The following is a 6000-nucleotide window of genomic DNA, read 5'->3' as shown; positions in this document are numbered from 1 at the left end:
CTCCCATCCATATGCCCCCAAAAACAAACCACGGACCTTTTCTCTGGCAAACAAAAATCAGCTGCCCCGCTTCTGGATGGCAGATTGCAGGAGCCACTTTGCACCATCAAACCAGCCCGACTTGGCACTGGTGCCACCTTGGATCTGGGAACCATCCTGCGTATCGTGGATTCTAAGGAGCCAGCCGGCCACTCCCATCCATATGCCCCCAAAAACAAACCACGGACCTTTTCTCTGGCAAACAAAAATCAGCTGCCCCGCTTCTGGATGGCAAATTGCAGGACGCATTTGGTACTACAAAAACAGCCCGACTTGGCAGTGGTGCCACCTTGGGTCTGGGAACCATCCTGCGTATCGTGGATTCTAAGGAGCCAGCCGGCCACTCCCATCCATATGCCCCCAAAAACAAACCACGGACCTTTTCTCTGGCAAACAAAAATCAGCTGCCCCGCTTCTGGATGGCAGATTGCAGGAGCCACTTTGCACCATCAAACCAGACCGACTTGGCGCTGGTGCCACCTTGGATCTGGGAACCATCCTGCGTATCGTACATATTCAGGAACCAGCCGAACACTGCTGGCCATAGGCCCCCAGACACAAAACTTGGCACGTTTCCCTGGCAAACAAAAGTAAGCTGCCCCGCTTCTGGATGGCAGATTGCGGGAGCCACTTCGTACTATCAAACCAGCCCAACTTGGCACTGGTGCCACCTTGGATCTGGGAACCATCCTGCGTATCGTACATATTCAGGAACCAGCCGAACACTGCTGGCCATAGGCCCCCAGACACAAATCTTGGCACGTTTCCATGGCAAACAAAAGTAAGCTGCCCCGCTTCTGGATGGCAGATTGCGGGAGCCACTTGGTACTATCAAACCAGCCCAACTTGGCACTGGTGCCACCTTGGCTCTGGGAACCATCCTGCCTATCGTGGATTTTCAGGAAACAGCCGGCCACTCCCAGCCACAGGCCCCCAAACACAAACCACGGCCCATTGCCCTGGCAAACAAAACTCAGATGCCCCGCTTCTGGATGGCAGTTTGCAGGAGCCACTTGGGAATATCAAACCAGCCCAACTTGGCGCTGGTACCACCTTGGATCTGGGAACCATCCTGCGTATCGTGGATTTTCAGGGGCCAGCTGGCCACTCCCAGCCATATGCCCCCAAACACAACCCACGGCTCTTTTCTCTGGCAAACAAAACTCAGCTGCCCCGCTTCTGGATGGCAGATTGCAGGAGGCACTTGACACTGTCAAACCAGCCTGACTTGCCACTGGTGCCACCTTGGCTCTGGGAACCATCCTGCGTATCGTGGATTCTAAGGAGCCAGCCGGCCACTCCCAGCCACAGGCCCCCAAACACAAACCACAGCCCTTTTCTCTGGCAAACAAAAGTAAGCTGCCCCGCATCTGGATGGCAGATTGCAGGGCCCACTTGGGACTATCAAACCAGCCCGACTTGGCACTGGTGCCACCTTGGGTCTGGGAACTATCCTGCGTATCGTGGATTCTAAGGAGCCAGCCGGCCACTCCCAGCCATATGCCCCCAAAAACAAACCACGGACCTTTTCTCTGGCAAAAAAAAATTAGCTGCCACGCTTCTGGATGGCAGATTGCAGGAGCCACTTGGTACTATCAAACCAGCCCGACTTGGCACTGGTGCCACCTTGGGTCTGGAAGCCATCATGCGTATGGTTGATTTTCAGGAGTCAGTCGGGCTGGTTTGATGGTGCAAAGTGGCTCCTGCAATTTGCCATCCAGAAGAGGGGCAGCTGATTTTTGTTTGCCAGGGAAACGGGCCGTGGTTTGTGTCTGGGGGATTATGGCTGGGAGTTACTGGCTGGCTCCTGAAAAGCTACAATAGGCAGGATGGTGACCAGACCCATGGTGGCACCAGTGCCAAGTTGGGCTGGTTTGATAGAACCAAGTGGCTCCTGCAATCTGCCATGAAAAAGTTGGCAGGCGAGTTTTGTTTTCCAGGGAAAAGCGCCTTTGTTTGTGTTTGGGGGCCTGTGGCTGGGAGTGGCCGGCTGGCTCCTTAGAATCCACGAGAGGCAGGATGGTTCCCAGACCCAAGGTGGCACCAGTGCCAAGTCGGGCTGGTTTCGCAGTGTCAAGTACCTCCTGCAATCTGCCATCCAGAAGCGGTGCAGCTGAGTTTTTTTGCCAGAGAAACGGGCCGTTGTTTTTGATTGGGGTCTGTGGCCGAGAGTGGTCGGCTGGCTCCTGACAATCCACAATTCGCAGGATGGTTCCCAGACCCATGGTGGCACCAGTGCCAAGTTGGGCTGGTTTGATAGTACCAAGTGGCTCCTGCAATCTGCCATCCAGAAGCGGGGCAGCTGATTTTTGTTTGCCAGAGAAAATGTCCGTGGTTTGTTTTTGGGGGCATATGGCTGGGAGTGGCCGGCTGGCTCCAGAAAATCCATGATACGCCGGATGGTTCCCAGAGCCAAGGTGGCACCAGTGCCAAGTTGGGCTGATTTGATAGTCCCAAGTGGCTCCTGCAATCTGCCATCCAGAAGAGGGGCACCTGAGTTTTGTTTGCCAGAGAAATGGGCCTAGGTTTGTTTTTGGGGGCCTGTGGCTGGGAGTGGCCGGCTGGCTCCAGAAAATCCATGATACGCCGGATGGTTCCCAGAGCCAAGGTGGCACCAGTGCCAAGTTGGGCTGGTTTGATAGTACCAAGTGGCTCCTGCAATCTGACATCAAAAAGTTGGCAGGCGAGTTTTGTTTGCCAGGGAAAAGCGCCGTTGTTTTTGTTTGGGGGCCTGTGGCTGGGAGTGGCCGGCTGGCTCCTTAGAATCCACGACACGCAGGATGGTTCCCAGGCCCAAGGTGGCACCAGTGCCAAGTTGGGCTGGTTTGATAGTCCCAAGTGGCTCCTGCAATTTGCCATCCAGAAGAGGGGCAGTTGAGTTTTGTTTGCCAGAGAAAAGGGCCGAGGTTTGTGTTTGGTGGCATATGGCTGGGAGTGGCCGGCTGGCCCTTGAAAATCCACGATACGCATGATAGTTCCCAGATCCATGGTGGCACTAGTGCCAAGTTTGGCTGGTTTGATAGTACCAAGCGGCTCCTGCAATCAGCCATCAAACAGTTGGCAGGCGAGTTTTGTTTTCCAGGGAAAAGCGCCGTTGTTTTTGTTTGGTGGCCAGTGGCTGGGAGTGGCCGGCTGGCTCCTTAGAATGCACGATACGCAGGATGGTTCCCAGGCCCAAGGTGGCACCACTGCCAAGTTGGGCTGGTTTGATAGTCCCAAGTGGCTCCTGCAAACTGCCATCCAGAAGCGGAGCAGCTGAGTTTTGTTTGCCAGGGAAACGGGCCGTGGTTTGTGTTTGGGGGCCTGTGGCTGGGAGTGGCCGGCTGGCTCCTTAGAATCCACGATACGCAGGATGGTTCCCAGAGCCAAGGTGGCACCAGTGGCAAGTCAGGCTGGTTTGACAGTGTCAAGTGCCTCCTGCAATCTGCCATCCAGAAGCGGGGCAGCTGAGTTTTGTTTGCCAGGGAAAAGGGCCGAGGTTTGTGTTTGGGGGCATATTGCTGGGAGTGGCCGGATGGCCCCTGAAAATCCACGATACGCAGGATGGTTCCCAGATCCAAGGTGGTACCAGTGCCAAGTTGGGCTGGTTTGATAGTCCCAAGTGTCTCCTGCAAACTGCCATCCAGAAGAGGGGCAGTTGAGTTTTTTTTGACAGGGAAAAGGGCCGTGTTTTGTGTTTGGGGCCTATGGCTGAGAGTGGCCGGCTGGCCCCCGATAATCCACGATAGGCAGGATGGTTCCCAGATCCAAGGTGGCACCAGTGCCAGGTCGGGCTGGTTTGATGGTGCAAAGTGGCTCCTGCAATCTGCCATCCAGAAGCGGGGCAGCTGATTTTTGTTTGCCAGAGAAAAGGTCCGTGGTTTGTTTTTGGGGGCATATGGATGGGAGTGGCCGGCTGGCTCCTTAGAATCCACGATACGCAGGATGGTTCCCAGACCCAAGGTGGCACCACTGCCAAGTCGGGCTGTTTTTGTAGTACCAAGTGCGTCCTGCAATTTGCCATCAAGAAGAGGGGCAGTTGAGTTTTGTTTGCCCGAGAAAAGGGCCGTGGTTTGTGTTTGGGGGCACATGGCTGAGAGTGGCCGGCTGGCCCCTGAATATCCACGATAGGCAGGATGGTTCCCAGAGCCAAGGTGGCACCAGTGCCAAGTTGGGCTGGTTTGATAGCACCAAGTGGCTCCTGCAATTTGCCATCCAGAAGAGGGGCAGTTGAGTTTTGTTTGCCAGAGAAAAGGGCCGAGGTTTGTGTTTGGGGGCATATGGCTGGGAGTGGCCAGCTGGCTCCTTAAAATGCACAATATGCAAGATGGCTCCCAGACCCAAGGTGGCACCAGTGCCAAGTCGGGCTGGTTTGATAGCACCAAGTGGCTCCTGCAATCTTCCATGATCACGTGAAGAAATACTTTCTGGTTTCAGCCATATGCTCTTTCTTCTCTCCCTCAACTTCTCTATCACCTCTCATCTGTTTCACATGCGCTATCTTCAAGGTCCACAGGCTACTTTTCACAGAATCTTCAGGCCTGATGCAGTAAGAATGATGAATAGAACAGAGCTGGGATCTATTTTCCAGTTTGGATAAAATGCATTCTGCACACAAATCCAAGGAGTAGGTGCTGCCCCGATGCCCAGAAAAACTTTCACTCCTGCTAGTGTTCTACATCAACCGCAACTTAGTCTGAAAGAAAAGCATTTTCTCTGAGAGCATCTGAGATGTTTGCATGAAGCACTGATATCTGACATATGCAATTTTGAATAGGAGAGGAAAAAGAAAATGGCAAGGAGTTTTTAATTTTAGTGGTTTCAATTTTAATTTCCGTGCACTTTTTCAAAACTTGTCAGCTCAAATGCCCATCAACATCTTTTAGTCATCTGTAAGTCAGTATTCATATAAAATGTGCTTCAAATCCAAAGAATTTCAAATTTGCACTCCAAGCTTCTATGCCTAGATTTATGATTTCCTACACATATTAGATGAAAGGAAGGCCTTTTTTACTGTGGGAGTGCTGGAACACTGGAACAGGTTGCCCAGAGAAGTTGTGGGTGTCCCCTCCCTGAAAGTATTCAAGGTCACCTTGGACGGGGCTTGGAGCAGCAACAAAGGAGAAGCTTGACGGTAGAGAAACAAAGTTGGACTATAGAAGAAACTCGGATTGAAGTATAGGAGCAAGTTTTCTCTCAGCTCTTGGGGTAAATTCAAAGTTGTACAAAATGACATTTATCTGTGCTATTCACTACTGTAACAGAAAGTTTCATGAAAACTGTACAGAAGATAGTAAATTTTAAAAGAGATAAGAATTACAGCATAAAATCCATGGGATGGGTTACAACATGAGACACTCTCTAAGAGAAAATCTCTGTGTTTCAGCACTTCATCGGGGTAAGATTTCATGAAGTGCCAAAGAAGGCGGCAAAATATCATTCGGGACATTATTTACTGGAATTCAGCCTGGCCATTAGTAGGAACTGGCTTTGAACACATCATGTAGATATACCACACACACTTTCCCTTCACTGAAAAATTACTGTTTACAACGAATAAGCAATTGATGATCAAAATTGATTGAAAGCATCTTAAACATGTCAAGTATTTCATTGTAGATGATCTGTGATCCAAATGCTTCTTCCACCTTCGAGAGGGACAGAAGAATTCTTCCATATCATGATGGTTTAAAATTGTATCAACCAATGTTTTCTGCTGAAAAGATATCATCTATTTTTTTCTATTTTTGGAAGAAAATATTCCTAGACATACAACAGGTGAGAACTAAGTAATTTTAAAGAAACAAATGAAATTAAAATATTCTGTAAATAGAATGAAATGAAAAGCTGTGTTTTAAATAGGAGCTAAATATTAAACAGAATTTTTGTACCAGGCATTTGAATTACTGCACCAGCTCTTTTGCCCATCAGGAGAGGCATTTAGCATTTCAGTCTTTTCCAAGGTGTTCATGATCTGCTATG

Source organism: Melospiza melodia, chromosome W, assembly GCF_035770615.1.
Source record: "Melospiza melodia melodia isolate bMelMel2 chromosome W, bMelMel2.pri, whole genome shotgun sequence".
In the NCBI taxonomy this organism is placed as follows: Eukaryota; Metazoa; Chordata; class Aves; order Passeriformes; family Passerellidae; genus Melospiza; species Melospiza melodia.
Note: the sequence above shows the minus strand (reverse complement) of the source record.